This window comes from Nicotiana sylvestris, chromosome 10 (genome assembly GCF_000393655.2).
Source record: "Nicotiana sylvestris chromosome 10, ASM39365v2, whole genome shotgun sequence".
NCBI classification, from domain to species: domain Eukaryota; kingdom Viridiplantae; phylum Streptophyta; class Magnoliopsida; order Solanales; family Solanaceae; genus Nicotiana; species Nicotiana sylvestris.
In genome coordinates, this window is record NC_091066.1 from 37,277,771 (window position 1) to 37,295,617 (window position 17,847).

The 17,847-nt window shown below is 37.6% G+C and overlaps 1 long non-coding RNA gene across 2 annotated transcripts; it reads left to right on the forward strand.

Moving 5' to 3' along the window:
* The first annotated feature begins 1,264 nt into the window (after nt 1–1,264).
* On the forward strand, nt 1,265–17,361 carry LOC138880290 (uncharacterized). 2 transcript variants are annotated; one of them, XR_011402798.1, is made up of 3 exons: nt 1,281–1,885; nt 11,224–11,729; nt 17,077–17,361. It is a non-coding gene; the product is annotated as an uncharacterized lncRNA (long non-coding RNA). The 2 variants fall into 2 exon arrangements; XR_011402797.1 differs by lacking the exon at nt 17,077–17,361 and having other exon boundaries at nt 1,265–1,885; nt 11,224–12,072.
* The last annotated feature ends 486 nt before the right edge of the window (nt 17,362–17,847 follow it).

The window sequence follows — 17,847 nt, forward strand, 5'->3', positions numbered from 1 at the left end:
TGTTCATGTGAATAATAGTCCTAGGGGATTCAAAGGTTAAAGTGTGGTGCTTAAGGATTTTGAGTCCATAAGTATGGTTAAGAATCAAGCTTTTGTAGAAGATTATGATAAGAGGCTCAGAATGTTCTTATGATATTTTCAACTTGCAGTGTGGCATTGGGAGGAAAATGAGAAAAAGACTTCGAATTCGTAGAGGAATTATCAGAATGGGTGTATCAGTTGAAGATGCGAATGTGCGTGCATGGAGGGTGTGAAACGGTTCATGGGTTTGGAGACAATATGGTCTCGTGGAATGGGGTTACTCAAGATGAGTGCGGATTTAGGTTGGTGATGTAAGGAATGGGGCTACTGTTATCTCTAAGGCAAATTAAGGATGAATTAGAAGAAGTTAGATTGATTAGCTATGGTTGAATTGGCATAATGGTGTCGGTGATCAGTTCCTTCAGCGTGATTAAGTTATGCATGTGATTTGTGGCAGTACGTGCGAGGTTTGACGGCCACCGTAATTGATTTTATTTGGAAGTATTCAAGTATTATGGCCTTGTTATGTGTAGGCGGATCCCGAGAGGGTCATGGTGGTTTAGACCACTACTTGAGGATATGAATGTTCTACGGTTATGAGAATTCACTCGCGTGTAGCTATGGTTATCTTGGAATGAGTTAAGTAAAAAGTTTCTATGTGATGAAGTGTTTATCCTAACAGTGGTTCAAGAGTTATTATGAAATTCTTGTACTATCGTATATTGGCTTGTTAGGTGCAGTGAGCAGTGTAGACATGTGATTTTTGACCCTCCCCAAGATTTTTCATATTTTAGCATGTAAATATTTAATTTAGGCCTATGTAGCTATTTCAACTAATTTTGGCTCTTTTACTTTACTTCGTCACAAAAATAAAAATTACAAAAAAGTTACATATTTTTAGAGTATTAGTTTTATTTTTTTTTTAAAAAAAAAAAGAAACAAAAGTTTCCAAAATATATAATTTAGTTTAGTGCAATTTTTAAGTTAGAGACTTTCAAGAAATAAATATTGAGTATGTAGTGATTTTACCTTGTTATTTTAGGAATAGATTTTATTTTGTGGACTTATTTTCGAAAACAAAAAAAAAAAACTAATAAAAAAAAAGCCAATGAATACATGGCACATCAGATTCCTTCCAACAAACCTTATCCCAATTCCAAAAATTTCACATGCACACAGGCACGACAAAGAGAATTTTCGGAGATTTTTTTTTTTTTTTGGGGGGGGGGGGGGGGGCGCACGATTTTCCTTGGAAAAGTCCTTTTCTTTCCAAACAAATGAAGACATATGCACAGACTAATATATAGACGAAGAGAAAAAGGCTAGGGAGATTTGATCTTCTTTCTTCTTGAATACTGGGCGACAACAAGAGGAAGGGCTCTCCATTTTTACACTAAAATCAGAAAACCAATTCCATATGTTTTTACCCATGTAAAGAATATGAAAACCAGCAACTGTTGAGCCATGAAAATCATCCAAATACATCTCAAAATCTTACATCCATAGCCATGTAACCTTGCTCTAAAACTCCATTGAAACTAGCCAAGTAAAGCTCCAAAATTGCAGAAATTTTCAGCCAAAACACAGCTGAAACCACCCCATAAACAACCCCCGAAAGCCCCAAATTCCAGCCAAGAACCAACCCAAAAAACGACCCAAACAAGTGCGGAAATCAGCTTGAAATCACCATCCAAAACCAGTAGAGATTAGTCCATTTGGGGACGTCGATTTCGGTCGCCGGTGAGTTCTCTGGCCGTAACTCAGTCCCAATTTGGTCTTGTTCGTGTGCTCATTTGGTCGTCGAGTTTGTTGCTTTTGTACACCAGTTGATTTCTTAATAAAGGAAGGCTTCTACTCATTAAAGGTTTTTTTTCCTCTTAAACTCATTTTCTGTTCATGAATGGCTCAACATCATTTTTTCTTTTTCATCCACCAATTATTTTTGGTTTTCTCTGTTCGTTAAGTGTCGAGTTAGTTCTCTGTTATTCCATTGTTATGGAATGTTTTGGCATCTTACCAAGAAAGTCTTTTGCAAATATTTATATTACCACTATGTCTATTAAAAAATGCATTGATGTAGTAATGATTTCCCTGTTTCTTTCCAATTTGCCTCGTGATAGCTTTGTTCTCTGTTAATTTGATTTCAATCCTTAGGTATGAATAAATTTAATCGTTTTCTAATACCATCAGATAGATGTTTAACTTTAGTTATCTTCTTATTTTCGTATTTTTGTATCACTGTAATTAGGATATTTTAGTGTCTGGATCCAATGTGTTTCTATTTTAATATATTTTTAGATTAGTAGTATTTTCCATGGTTTACTTGGGTAAGATACCCTTTCTAGCTTTTCCTTTATATATTTCAAAGATTTAGTTATCAGTACCTAACAAGAGGCTTCAATCGCAAAGATTAATGGCAAGATCCAGTACGAACATTTTCCTCTTATTTTTGGGACTATGATATTCGTTTAATTTCTTATATAAGAAAAATGTGAAATTATGATGCCAGTAGTACTTGAAAATGTGTAGTTGCTTTAGGCGCGTAATTTAAATTAATTTCCTTAAACTCGGGTGCGCATTTCATGTGACCCAAATCCAAATCTCAATAACGTTAAATAGAACGTGTCGCGAATCGCGGGTGCATTTCATGTGACGTGGTTCAAGGCATGTTTTAAATAACGTTGAATTTCTCTAAAAGCGGTTAATAAGCTAAGATGCACAATAGGTTAAAACATGTAATAAATCGGATAATAGGTCAATTATAATAGTTTAAGCGAACGTGCTAGAACCACGGAACTCGGGAATGCCTAACACCTTCTCCCGGGTTAACAGAATTCCTTACTTAGAATTTCTGGTTCGCAGACTTCAAAATTAAAAGTCGAATTTCCTCGATTTAGGATTTAAAATAAACCGGTGACTTGGGACACCAAATAAACTATCCCAAGTGGCGACTCTGATTAAATAAATAATCTCATTTTGGATAATGTCACTTAAATTGGAAAAACTCCCTTATATTACCCTTGGGTGGTAAAAAAGGAGGTGTGACAGCTCTGGCGACTCTGCTGGGGACAAGAACCCAGAATTTCTTGTTCAGGGTTCAGAATTCGAGCTTAGAATAACTGTTATACTTGGCTTTTATCTATTATCTGATTTTCTGCGTGTTTGAGCCTAATGTGCTAAATGCCGCTTTTTACCACTTTAATATTGCTTGAACTGTATATAAACTGTTACGAAAACCCTCTTCTATCTGAGTATTCTAAATCATCTGGGAAGTGTGCACTTCGTGTGACTTCTTTTCTGTTAGATTCAAATCCCAATTTTAGAACGAGGTTCGGATAAGTTGCAAAGCCGGTGAAGCTTCTATATTCCCGGTACGTTGCGCCCCCTCGGCTCGAGCTGTCGGCTCGGGTAAGCCAGGTTTAGAACAATACACCCAGGTTTTTAAACCTAGAATAACATAACATCATGCCGGATCTCTAGTAGGTACATTTGTTTGCATCACGTGCATCTAACTTTGGGGACTCAACACAGGGATTGAGTCTAGGACAAGTGTTTAAAAGACCATCCTGATGCATCTTACGTGCTACTTCAGTATATGTCTGTTTCGGCTTGCATGTTGACTGACTTCTAGAATAGGGAAAGAAAATAAAAAAAGAAAAGAAAAGAAGGAAAATAAAAAAAGAGAAGAAAAAGAAAAGAGAGTGAGAGGTAGGCATTTGAAATATTCTGAAACTCTGCCGAAATTTTGAAAAAAAAGAAAAGTCATTTCAAAATAAGTCAATTTCTGTTCCGTCAAAACCTGGAGAACTACGCGGGTCTGATTCTCACCGGATGTGAGATATGTAGGCAAACCTCATCGGTTCTGGCCCATAATTTTCAAAAAATCCAAAAAACTTTCCTTTACTTCCTCTCTAGAAAAACCTTTTTTTTGAGACCCCAATTTTCAAAAAACCCAAAAATATTTTTCATTATTTGCTTCTTTAGAAAGCCTTTCTTTTAGACCCTAATTGTTTTTTTTAAATATATACAAAAATATTTTTTTTTAATTTCTTTCAAAAATCCAAAAAAATATTTTCATTCTTCTTTCAAAATTGAAATGAAAATTCAAAATTCAAAAATATTTTATTTTTTTAGAAGCATTTCTTTCATAAATTCAAAATAAAATTCCTAAAATATTCTCTTTCTTCTTTAAAAGTTTTTATTTCGAAATTCCAGAAAAAAAAATTCAAAAAAAAAAATCTTTCTTCTTTAGAAGTCTTTCTTTGCAAAAATGCTGAAGAAAAATCAAAATCCAAAAATATTTCCTTTCTTCTTTATAAGTCTTTCTTTCGAAAAAATAAAATAAAAAATTCGAAAAAAAGTTCGATTATTTACTTTATTTATGATCTTCTCGAACTACGCAAGATCTGATTCATGTTCCCACATGATACGTAGGCAACCCACATCAGGTTCGATCACCATTAAAAAGAAATGAAAAAAAATGAAGAAATGAAAAAATATTGATAATAATAAGGGTTGACTGAGTTCATTCTAACATGTTTTGTTTTGAATTGTGAAGAAAGTTGAGGTGGTCGATTTGTGGTAAGCTGGAAACACAAGATCCAAGGAAAAATGATAACTGACATCGAAGCTGTTACAAATGCTCAAGAGACTCAGGGTCAGAGGGTTCAACAAGAGTCTGCTATGGTTGAGAAAAATAGAATACTGAAACAGCAAATGACCGAAATGTGTCAAGCATGGGCCAATGGTCAAGGACAACCTCGTCATGAGTCACAATTTGCTACACAGCAAGAGCAGTACCACTCTCCTGAGTACCACTCGTACTCGTTTGATCTTCCTGCAAACATTGAGAAGCCTGCCCGAAAGATGGTACAGGAAGAAATGATCCAAAGAGTGAAAAGCTTAGAACAACGGTTGAAAAACATGCAAGAGTTGGCAGGTCAAAAGAGTGTTGCATTCAAAGATATATGCATGTTCCCCGATGTCCACTTGCTGCCTGATTTCAAGACTCCCAAATTTGAAAAGTATGATGGACATGGAGACGCCATAGCCCACCTGAAAAAGTATTGCAATCAACTGAGAGGTGCGGGAAGAAACGAAGAATTGCTGATTGCTTATTTGGGGAAAGCCTTACGGGAGTAGCATCCGAATGGTTTTTGGATCAAGACACATCTCGCTGGTACGTTTGGAATGACATGGCACAGGCCTTTGTCAATCAGTTCCAATACGACATCAACATTGCCCCAGACCGCATTTCCCTTTCAAACCTGAAGAAGAAACCAAGTGAAAGTTTCAGGGAATATACCATTAATTGGAGAGAGCAAGCAGCTCGAGTTAAGCCAACCATGGATGACCACGAGCTAATCACTGTCTTCCTTCAAGTGCAAGAGCCAGATTACTTTCAAAATTTGATGTCCGCAGTTGGTAAATCCTTGTCGGAAGCAATCAAAATGGGATAATAGTAGAGAATGATCTTAAGACAGGCAAAATTATAAGTCAAGCAGTTTTTAAAGCCGCAACTCAGGTTGTCCGGGTTGAATCTTATAATTTTAGCGACACAAATGAGAAGGTTGAAGAAATCATGATGACATCAGGGTCGAGAAGAGGTCCCAGGAGAACATCTCGAAGGTATGAGCAGCCTCCTCAAGTTTTCCATGACTCCCCTGAGCAGTATTATCCACCTCAGAACCCTCAATACTCTGTCGTTCCACCTCAGTATGTTGGCTAGCCACCAAGACACCCCAGAAGGTGAGCACCAGCACCGCAAAATCTCCACTAACCTCCACAAAATTTTCAAATGCCCTATAACCCACATCCAGTCCAGAGGTATAGAAGGGAACAAAGGCTGAAAGATAATTTTACACCAATAGGAGAGTCCTATGCAAGCTTGTTTGAGAAATTAAAGCAGTATGACATGATTGCACCTATTCCTCCAAATCATGTGGACCCCCGTGCAAGAAGCTTTGACCCTTCTAAAAGGTGTGAATACCATTCCAATTCTAGGGGCACAATGTTGAAAGCTGTCGGGATTTCAAAAGAGAAATAGAAAGGATGATTCAGGAAAACCTGATTGTGATCTAAGACAGTGACACCCAGAATATCGCACAGAATCCTTTACCTGCACATCATGATGCACACTTTGTGGGGATGATGCCTGGTGACATGGAGTATGAGAATCCTCTCGGGAACTTGCTAACTGAAGTTAATGATGTTGAAATTGGAGAAGGCTCTGCTGATTCTGATGAGCAAATTTGCGGCTAAATGTCAAGCCTAGCAATTGAAAAGTCCTTCCCTCCTCACTAGGAAGGAATATTGGTAGTTTGTTTTGATGTTTTTTCTATTATCTGGGTTATTTTAGGGTTGTGATCCAGATTTTATTTGTTTTATTTAGTCAAACCCTTCTATCCCTCCATTATGTTTATGTGAGTCTTGTCTTTCTGTTCTGTTGCTATTTTCATTAGCCGAGTTATTTAGGGTTGTAACTCGGATTTTAGGTTGTTTGTCTTGTTGTAGACTCAATGAAATACAGTTTGTCCTTTTGTGTCATTCCATGCTTAGTTCTTTTCCCTTTAGTTTTAATGACATGACATGCATGCGGAATTTTTGGCCAAATCTTAGAAAATTGATTTAAGTTTGAATTGGACAACTAAGGAAAATGCATTTTTGAGGATGAATAAAGAGTTGAAATACTTTAGAATTAAGGTCAAGTAAAATTCACCTTCAAATCATTGTGAAGATCGGGTTTGACTCTTGAAGATATTTAATCAATTGAAGTTTGTTAGAAATTTTGACATTAAGGGATGGAAAAGTGACTTATGACCATGACACACCAAGAGGACAGACATGTTCGTCAATGCTGTGATCTCGAAAGATACTATGTTTGGCACTCTCGAGGCTGGGAGGCCCTCTTTATGCTATCCAAACACTTTATATCTTTCGCTACCCATTTTGAGTCTGTGTTATTTTCTTTGACTACCCTCTTTTGGAATCAAGTTTAGAGTCAAAAGTCAAAAAAAGAAAAAAGAAAAAAAAATCAATGTCCCAAGAGTACAAACAGGGGCAATTTTCAAGAAAAAAAATGAAGAAGAAAAGAATTGGCAAAGATCCATGCCCCCCAGAAAATAAAAGCAAAAAAAAAAAAAAGACAAAGAAAAAAAAACGAGAGATGAAAATAGTTAGGTTAGATGTTTGAACTGCGTTCGACCTGATTCCTTAAAAAAAGGATACGTAGGCAACCTCACTATTCGGTCCAAGCAAATAAGAATTCAAAAAAAAAATCCAAAATTTTCCAATAGCTGAAACTGGGGCAGAAATTTTATTTCACTTTGGAAAGAGTCAATTCCAAGAGTTGTAAGTCCACAACCCTTCATTTTGAGTCTACTTTGAGCCTTCATGCCGACCCTTCTGTCCAACCTTATCCAAAACCTTCCAAATAAAGACCTCCTTATATGCCTTCAAGAATGCCAAGAGAAGCATGCAATGAGCAACCGTTTTCACGTAACATAGAACACTGTCAAGTTGCTCACAAAAAGAATGAAAAAGAAAAAGAAAAAGAAAAATGAGAGAGTCTTACTAGTGAAAACCCTAACAGGCACTGTAAGGCGACGGTAAGTGAAGGTGAATAAATGTGAGAGACTTGTTGGTGAAAAACCCTCGGGGCACCACTAGTCAAAAGTGAGTCATGAAGGTGATGCAAAGGATTGACATGAACAAGCCCGACTTCAAAAGTCATAAGAATAGTAAAAGGGAGGATTTGATTAGTTTGATAGATCAGGTCGTTGAGTCCAAAATGCATGTCATGATCATTAAGGCTAGTTATTAAAAAGAAAAAGAAAAAAAAACTTTTCCTTCTGTCCTTCCGACATGGGGCATTTATTGTTAATACTTGTTTCTTTGCATCATTGTGTCCTTCACTCTGAGTCGGTCCTTGTCAAAACAAGAAAGAAAAGATTTCAAAATCTGCTACCATCTGTTCAGTTGCATAAAGTAAATTTGGCCATCACACTCAGTTGTTACTATCGACATGACTTGAGGATTCATGCAAAGGCTCCCCCAAAAGACTCTTGTCAGCCTACTTGGCGCAAGCAATGATAACTTGTGATTCTCTTTGACAGATAAATTGCTCAAAAGCAGAAAGTCATTCAAGATATCGGAAAAGGCCGCCTAAGAAAAGATCTCCAGTTGGGATAAGGCTGATTGAGCCACAAATACAAATGGCACTGGGTATGAAACAATTAGAGGTGGTGCAGAACAAAAGTCTCTTGAAACCAACTCAAGCTGATTGATCAGAAGCCAAGCTGCCCAAGACTCAAGGCCACAAACCGACCACCATTTTCAAAATTGACAAATTTTTTTTGTGTGAAACAGGAACAAAGCAGTGCAAGGAAAGTGGTTCAAAAAAAAAGAAAAAAAAAGAAAAAACAAAAAAAGAGAAGAAAAAGAAAAGAAGAGAAGAGCCGATAAAGGGAAGTTTCTCAAATCTTTGCCTTTATTTGTCTTGCTATTGTGCATTAAATCTTGCCATTGATCTTCACATTTTTCCTCCTAGGATAAAAAGCCCTAGTCTGATGGATTTTCTCCCAATAAATATCTTAGTCGGATGAATCTTTCTCCTAAGATAGAAAATCTAGTCTGATGAATTTTCTCCTAGGATAAAAATCTTAGTCTGACGAATTTTCCCCTAAGATACAAAAAAAGACCTAGTCTGATGAATTTTTCTCCTAGGATCGAAATCTTAGTTTGATGAATCTTTCTACTAAGATAGAAAACCTAGTCTGATGAATTTTCTCCTAGGATAGAAATCTTAGTCTGACGAATTTTCTCCTAAAATATAAAAAAAAGACCTAGTCTGATGAACTTTCTCCTAGGATCAAAATCTTAGCCTGATGAACTTTCTCCTAGGATCAAAATCTTAGTCTGATGAATCTTTCTCCTAGGATAGAAAACCTAGTCTGATGAATTTTCTCCTATGATAAAAATCTTAGTCTGATGAATCTTTCTCATAAGATAACAAAAAGGGAACCTAGTCTGACGAATCTTCTCCTAGGATCACAATCTTAGTTTGATGAATTTTTCTCCTAAGATAGAAGACCTAGTCTGATGAATTTTCTCCTAGGATTAACGTCTTAGTCTGATGAATCTTTCTCCTAAGATAGAAAACCTAGTCTGACGAATTTTTTCCTAGGATATTTTAAAAAAAAAGGAAGTCTGGATTTGAAAAAAAGGAGTCATTTTTTTAGTTTTCTTAAGATTATCAATGTTTAGTTTTCCTGAAATCAGGAGGGCCCGCCTGGAGAATAAGGTCAGTTTTTACTTTAGTCAAGCTTAGTTCATAGTTTTCCGCAAGCTCAATCACATTTAGGAGACGCACATCCTAGTCGAGTCATTAATTTTACTCTCATCATTGCATCCTTCATCAGCAGTGCAGGTGATTTATAGTTTTGTTAACACTCACAAATGTTCCCAATATCAAACTGGGGCAGGAGAATTTCTTTTGTTTTGTCTGTTTTGTTGTAATTAGGCGCCCACCTGGAGAACAAGGGAAGACAACTCAAGTTTCAAGGGAAAGCATTTTCGAAGGAAGACAACTCAAGTTTCAAGGGAAAGCAGCTTCGAAGGAAGACAACTCAAGTTTCAAGGAAAAGCCGTTTCGAAGGAAGACAACTCAAGTTTCGAGGAAAAGCAACAATTCAAGTGTTGGTAATCAGGAGCCCACCTAAAGAACAAAGCAACAAGTCAAGTGTTGATAATCAGGAGCTCACCTGAAGAACAAAGCATCAATTCAAGTGTCGGTAATCAGGAGCCCACCTGAAGAATAAAACAGCAATTCAAGTGTTAGTAATGAGGAGCCCACCTGAAGAACAAAACAACAATTCAAATGTTAGCAATCAGGCGCCTACTTAGAGAATAAGGGAGTTCACTTCATAACGCAACTCAAGTCAACAACAAAAGAAGCTCGCGGCAAGAAGGCTAGTCAACAGACGAGATGATCAATGGAAGTAATCTCAGTCCAGAATTAAAAAAAAACAAAAAAGAAAAAAATAAGAAAAGAAAAAAAAAGGGAAAAAGGGAGTGAAGCCAAAATGTAGAAGCTGAAACAAGAGGCGGATTGCTCAAGACATGACTGAGGTCACAAGCACTATGTATGATCTTGATCCAAAAAACTAAAGAAGAACGAGCTAGCACCTGCAGCTAACAAGCGCCGAGGTTCAAATCTAAAGTCTGCATGAAGAACCATTCAAGACTCCAGATCAAGCTTCAGAAGACTTATAAATAGGAATCTTGTAACTCATAGTTGACAGAGTTAGTTAGTCTTTTTCATTTTTTGATTTTTGATGTAATAACAGGACCGCGGACCAGAACCTCGACGGAACGACACCTCGACCGGCTCTCCACCTCGGCATACTCCATCATCTCACTCACTTCTGTTGGCCTGATTCCTTTATATCCAAGGATATGTAGGTAGCTCAGATACCAGGGCTCGGTCACATTCTCTTTTCCTCTTAGTTTTAGTCTCTCCAAATAAGGGTCGGGTCAAAAAACCTGTCTAGTCGTTCTTTGTCTGAAAACTCTTCGCGTTTCCAATCAAAGAGGGGCCGCTGTAGACATGTGATTTTTGACCCTCCCCAAGATTTTTTATATTTTAGCATGTAAATATTTAATTTAGGCCTAATGTAGTTATTTCAACTAATTTTGGCTCTTTTACTTTACTTCGTCACAAAAATAAAAATTACAAAAAAGTTACATATTTTTAGAGTATTAGTTTTATTATTTTTTTTAAAAAAGAAACAAAAGTTTCCAAAATATATAATTTAGTTTAGTTTAATTTTTAAGTTAGAGACTTTCAAGAAATAATATTGAGTATGTAGTGATTTTACCTTGTTATTTTAGGAATAGATTTTATTTTGTGGACTTATTTTCAAAAACAAAAAAAACTAATAAAAAAAAGCCAATGAAAACATGGCACATCATAAGATTCCTTCCAACAAACCTTATCCCAATTCCAAAAATTTCACATGCATAGAGGCACGACAAAGAGAATTTTCGGAGATTTCAGTTTTTTTTTTGGGGGGGGGGGGGGGGCACGATTTTCCTTGGAAAAGTCCTTTTCTTTCCAAACAAATGAAGACATATGCACAGACTAATATATAGACGAAGAGAAAAAGGCCAAGGGGATTTGATCTTCTTTCTTCTTGAATACAGGGCGACAACAAGAGGAAGGGCTCTCCATTTTTACACTAAAATCAGAAAACTAATTCCATTTGTTTTTACCCATGTAAAGAATATGAAAACCAACAACTGTTGAGCCATGAAAATCATCCAAATGCATCTCAAAATCTTACATCCATAGCCATGTAACCTTGCTCCAAAACTCCATTGAAACTAGCCAAGTAAAGCTCCAAAATTTCAGAAATTTTCAGCCAAAACACAGCTGAAACCACCCCATAAACAACCCCCGAAAGCCCCAAATTCCAGCGAAGAACCAACCCAAAAAACGACCCAAAGAAGTGCGGAAATAAGCTTGAAATCACCGTCCAAAACCAGTAGAGATTAGTCCATTTGGGGACGTCGATTTCGGTCGCCGGTGAGTTCTCTAGCCGTAACTCAGTCCCAACTTGGTCTTGTTCGTGTGCTCATTTGGTCGTCGAGTTTGTTGCTTTTGTACACCAGTTGATTTCTTAATAAAGGAAGGCTTCTACTCATTAAAGGTTTTTTTTCCTCTTAAACTCATTTTCTGTTCATGAATGGCTCAACATCATTTTTTCTTTTTCATCCACCAATTATTTTTGGTTTTCTCTGTTCGTTAAGTGTCGAGTTAGTTCTCTGTTATTCCATTGTTATGGAATGTTTTGGCATCTTACCAAGAAAGTCTTTTGCAAATATTTATATTACCACTATGTCTATTAAAAAATGCATTGATGTAGTAATGATTTCCCTGTTTCTTTCCAATTTGCCTCGTGATAGCTTTGTTCTCTGTTAATTTGATTTCAATCCTTAGGTATGAATAAATTTAATCGTTTTCTAATACCATCAGATAGATGTTTAACTTCAGTTATCTTCTTATTTTCGTATTTTTGTATCACTGTAATTAGAATATTTTAGTGTCTGGATCCAATATGTTTCTATTTTAACATATTTTTAGATTAATAGTATTTTCCATGGTTTACTTGGGTAAGATACCCTTTCTAGCTTTTCCTTTATATATTTCAAAGATTTAGTTATCAGTACCTAACAAGAGGTTTCAATCGCAAAGATTAATGGCAAGATCCAGTACGAACATTTTCCTCTTATTTTTGGGACCATGATATTCGTTTAATTTCTTATGTAAGAAAAATGTGAAATTATGATGCCAGTAGTACTTGAAAGTGCGTAGTTGCTTTAGGTGCGTAGTTTAAATTAATTTCCTCAAACTCGGGTGCGCATTTCATGTGACCCAAATCCAAATCTCAATAACGTTAAATAGAACGTGTCACGAATCGCGAGTGTATTTCATGTGGCATGGTTCAAGGCATGTTTTAAATAACGTTGAATCTCCCTATAAGCGGTTAATAAGCTAAGATACACAATAGGTTAAAACATGTAATAAATATGATAATAGGCCAATTATAATAGTTTAAGCGAACGTGCTAGAACCACAGAGCCCGGGAATGCCTAACACCTTCTCCCGGATTAACATAATTCCTTACTTAGAATTTCTGGTTCGCAGACTTCAAAATTGAAAGTCGAATTTCCTCGATTTGGGATTTAAAATAAACCGGTGACTTGGGTGACCAAATAAACTATCCCAAGTGACGACTCTAATTAAATAAATAATCCCATTTAAGATAATGTCACTTAAATTGGAAAAACTCTCTTATATTACCCTCGGGTGGTAAAAAAGGAGGTGTGACTAGCGGTATGAAATTTGAAAGTGAGGATCAAGTTTGTGGTTCGGTATTTGACGAGGATGTCATGAGCTCGGATAAGCAAGAAGGAGATTTGGATATTTGGAGTAAGTTGTTATTGTCTTCAGCGTCACCTAAGATCGACATTTTGTGTCGGAGGCTTTGCATCTTGGTTACGGATTCTTGATATGCTTTGCAATATTAGTGTGACAGGTGGTATAGATGTGCAGACTCGTTATCTAGTGCGGAAGGTCGTAGGAGCGTATCTCACGAGAAGATTGTATAAGTGTGATATGTATTCACTTGGTTGATTAAAGATTTAAACCAAGTATGAAGATCATGGTAATATCACTAATTTGAGAATTTATGCCTGGAGGGCACTCGACTTATTGGGTTGTGGACTGTGGAGGATTTCCCCGATTATGATGGTAGCTCGCGTGTGTTATGAGAAAAAGGGAGTTATTATGAACCTTCGAAAGGTTATTAGCCTAGTTCAGTGTGATCAAAATCAGCTTGAGATCCGTGGATGGATCTAAATGTGAATATAGGCTCTATATCAGGCCAGATGTGTTCATTTTAGCAATGCACTCCTTTGGACAAGTAGTCGGGGTACTATTTCGTCGTCAGCTATTTCATGAAATGATATATGGCGCCGTATGAGTTGTGAGACGGCTTGGTGAATTTCTTATGTATTGGGGTTCCGTGTAGAGATGATGTTATAGGAGAAGGATGTCTCTCGAGATTCAGATCGTATATCGCACCTCAATTGTGCTTGAGTTTTGTAGCCTATGGCACTATATGTCTCCCTAGGGATGGTATTATGCGCTTAGCGTGCTTGTGACTGATATTCAGTATTTTTTAGTAATGAGCAATTTAGCTCGATATATATCTCCTTATGTGAATTCTATGTGTGGATCGGGTGGCGCGCCGCCATGGATATGTTATCTGGATCGGGTTGCACGCCGCAACAGTATGATGTTGAGTACAGTTTTCTATATGCTATTTTTGTATGCCTTGTTTCTCATTTTCTAAGGAAAATCCATATTAGTATGTGAGTTAAGTAGTTCCTTCTCGAGTTCGTTTTCCTTTTGTCATGTTTGAGTTTATAGCCTATTGGCACATTGTGGCATCATTTGAGACTTTTGATCATGTCCGTGGTGGCTTATTGCTTGAGTAGTTCGTACTGGGTGAGACGAGATCATTGGATTTAGGATCAGTGCAATCTGATTATATGAAGCATATTAAGGAGCTAAGACCATTATTTGGTTCAGAATGAGGTGATAGTTCTTGTCAGGAGTATAGACCCAATGATTTGTTGATTCGGCAGTTGGTTATAAATTTCTACACATCTCTTCCATCGTGGTGGTATTGTAAGAGTTAGAGCAAGACCTATGTATGTCATGAGGTGCAATGAGAGCATCAGGTTCGTGGAATTTCGACTATTATGCTCAGAGAATGTTATTGTGGTTTTGTGAATAAAGCGGTGCAAGGTGTGAATCCATCAAAAGGTATGCAGTCATATTCTGGTACATCGTGCGGTGATTGATACGGTGAGCGTATGTTGGAAACAAGCCTGGCAGAGAATTCCGGATGTTGTAATTGGGCTCTAAGGATTATTTTCCTAAGTGAAAAAGGGTATCTTTGGATTGATTGAGCTAGGGTGCCCAGCTGAGTGGTGGTAGCACGAGTAGGTGCTCGAGGTGTTAAACAGTGATTTTGGGCAACCCCAACGTAGTTCTTAGCACGTTCGAGGATGAACATATGTTTAAGCGGGAGAGAATGTAATGACCCGATCGGTCGTTTTGAGCTCTAGTGCGTCGTTCAGTAGTTTGAGGTCATGATCAGCTTCACTTCAGGTATTATGACTTGTGCGCACGGTTGGAATTGATTTCCAGGAAGTTCGGAGTTGATTTGGAAAGAGAATTCTCATTTCGGAAGTTTTAAGTTGAAAGAATTAGCTAAGACTGGATTTTTGAGTAAACGACCTCGAAATTGGGATTCGAAGGTTCCAGCAAGTTCGTATGATGATTTCGGACTTGGGCGTATGTCCGGATTAGGTTTTTGATGACCTGGGAGCGATTTGGTGCCTATTGTGGAAGTTAGCATCTTGGAAGAAATTTCATAAGTTTGGGTTGAAGTGCATTTCGATGTAATCTATGTCCGTTTGAGATTCTGAGTCTGGAAGTAGATTCGTATGGTGATTCTGGAGTTGGGAGCGCGATCAGAAGTGAATTTGGAGGTCCGTGGGTCATTTTGGAGTCATTTGGCTAAAGATAGAAATTTGAAGGTTTTTGAGAAGTTTGACCGGAAGTGGACTTTTTGATATCGGGGTCAAAATCCGATTCTGAAAGTTGGAGTAGGTCCTTAATGTTGAATATGACTTGTGTACAAAATTTGATGTCAATCAGACGTGATTTGATAGGTTTAAACATCGAAAGTAGAAGTTTGAAATTCTAAAGTTCATAAAGCTTGGATTGGAGGTCGATTCATGATTTTAGCATGGTTTGATATGATTTGAGGCCTCGAGCAAGTCCGTAATGTGTTTTGGGACTGGTTGGTATGATTGATTGGGGTCCCGGGGCTTCGGCTGGATTCCGGATGGTTAACGGAACGAAAATGGAATTTGGAGAAGTTCTGAAGCATCTGCTTCTGTCATAACCACACCTGCGGTTGGTCGACCGCAGGTGCGAGACCGCAGAAGCGGTCGTAGCCTCGCAGATGTGGCCTAGATCTAGCCAGGCCAAACTGCAGAAGCGGCTCCTTAGCCGCAAAAGCGGCTTCGCAGATGCGGCTTCAAGACCGCAGAAGCGGTCCCAAACCTTTTAGCCAATTTCGCAGATGCAGGACCGTAGATGCGGAAACTGCTGAAGCAGTCAGCTTCATTTAAGTCGAGCCCCAGCCATTTTTGACCATTTAGCACTCGGGTATTGAGAGATTTTGGAGCTCTTGAGAAGGGATTTCCACATACCATCGTGAGGTAAGTTCATCTCCTTTATTTCTAAGTTTAACACTCGAGTTTTGGGTAGATTAACACCTAAAGATTTAGAGAAATCAAGGGGTTAGAGCTAGACCTAGGGTTTTAATAAAACTTATATTTTACCAAGAAATTAGTTATGAAATGGATTAGAAATCATATATTATTGATCCTTAGGTTATAGAGAACAACTTCCCTCGAAAAATTTCGGAATGCGGGCACGTGGGCCAGGGATGAATTTTAGGAACCTTGCATTTAGAGTTGGGAAATTGGTTTAATAATTAGAATATGATCTTTTGAGCATGTATTGACTAGTTCTTACCCTATTTGAATAGTTTTGGATCGTTCGACTCCAAATTGGAGGTTTGAGCGCGTTCTTGAGTCGGAATATAGGTTTCGGAGCGAGGTGAGTCTCCTTTCTAACATTGTAAGAGGGAATTGTCCCCATAGGTGATATAATTGGTTATCTGCTTCTATTTGTGGGGGCTACGTACGCACGAGGTGACGAGAGTGCGTGCATAGCTACTATTATGTTGAAGTCTGGGTAGTCTAGGACCCAAAAACATGCTATACATGGACTATTTGTTATCTTATTGACAGCTGAATTGCTTAAATCACATCGAATTAGTAAATGAATTTCTAAAAAGATTTAAACTTCATTTTCCTAAATTATTAAGAGAGAATTGGATTTTCTTTGGATAATTGTTCCATGTTGACTTCTTGATTGACTGTCTGTGTGTGTTTATTTTTGGAACGGGCCGAACGCCTCGGTAGATTAAATAGAGGCATCTATGGTTCGTGACGTTCGACCTTCGGCAGTGCACAATTTAAATATTGTTGGATCGGGCCGTATGACCTCGGCATGATATGCACATGCTTGTATTGCTTGCCTAAGAATGTTATGTGATAATATTTGCCTTCCCTGGCCAGACATTGTTGATAAGCATAATGAAAAGTAAACCTTGAAAATCCGTATTTATTTGAGATGTTGTTTACCTGCTATCTGGTTTTACGAGTTTATAATTGTTTTATAAAAATTCATGATTTCCTCACATTTTCACTATATTATTATTGGACCACTAGTAAATGTCAAAGTTGACCTCTCGTCTCTACTTCTTCAAGATTAGACGGGATACTCATTGGGTACACGTTGTTTTCGTACTCATACTACATTTGTTGTGCATTTTTGTTGCACAGGCACATGCATCTCTAGTGGCCTAGTGGGCGTAGCAGCACGGTTGATACGGGGACTTAGGTGAGCTGCACTTCCCGAGACGACCCGCAGCTAGCAGTGTCTCTTTCAAATTGCTGTATTTACTTTCTGTCCAATATTGTATTCCGGACGGTTGTTGTACTACATTATTTACTAGAAATTGCTCATGTACTTGTGACACCAGGTTCTGTGATGATCACGGGATTTTTTAGTAGTTAAATTTTGTAAAGACATCCCCATTTATCCAACAGAGTTTATTATTTATTATTTATTTGTTTAAAGGAAATGATTTAAAAATAATTAAAATGAGAAATTGCTAGTAAATTGTGGTTGGCTTGCCTGATAATGGTGTCAGGCGCCATCACGGTCCTTAGTGGATTTTGGATCGTGACATATTTCCTTATATATATATATATAGTTTATATGTATTAGATATATATATATTATAGATATAATATATATAATATATATAAGCTATATATATATATATATATATATATATATATAGTTTATAAGAAATTGCCTTAGATAAAAAAATTCAAAAAAAATAGCCAAGAACACTTAGGCCCGTTTAGGCCCGACCCATTTAGCTTGGGACCACGTGGGCTTAGGCTCGCAGTGGACCGGTTCCACCCATCAGGACCGTTTGGCCCGGGACCGCCAAAGACCGGCCCGCCAAAGCCTAGGACCATTATGCCCGGCCCGTTTAGCCCATTTAGGCCCGGGCCAGGCCCACATACAGCCTTAGCAGAAGG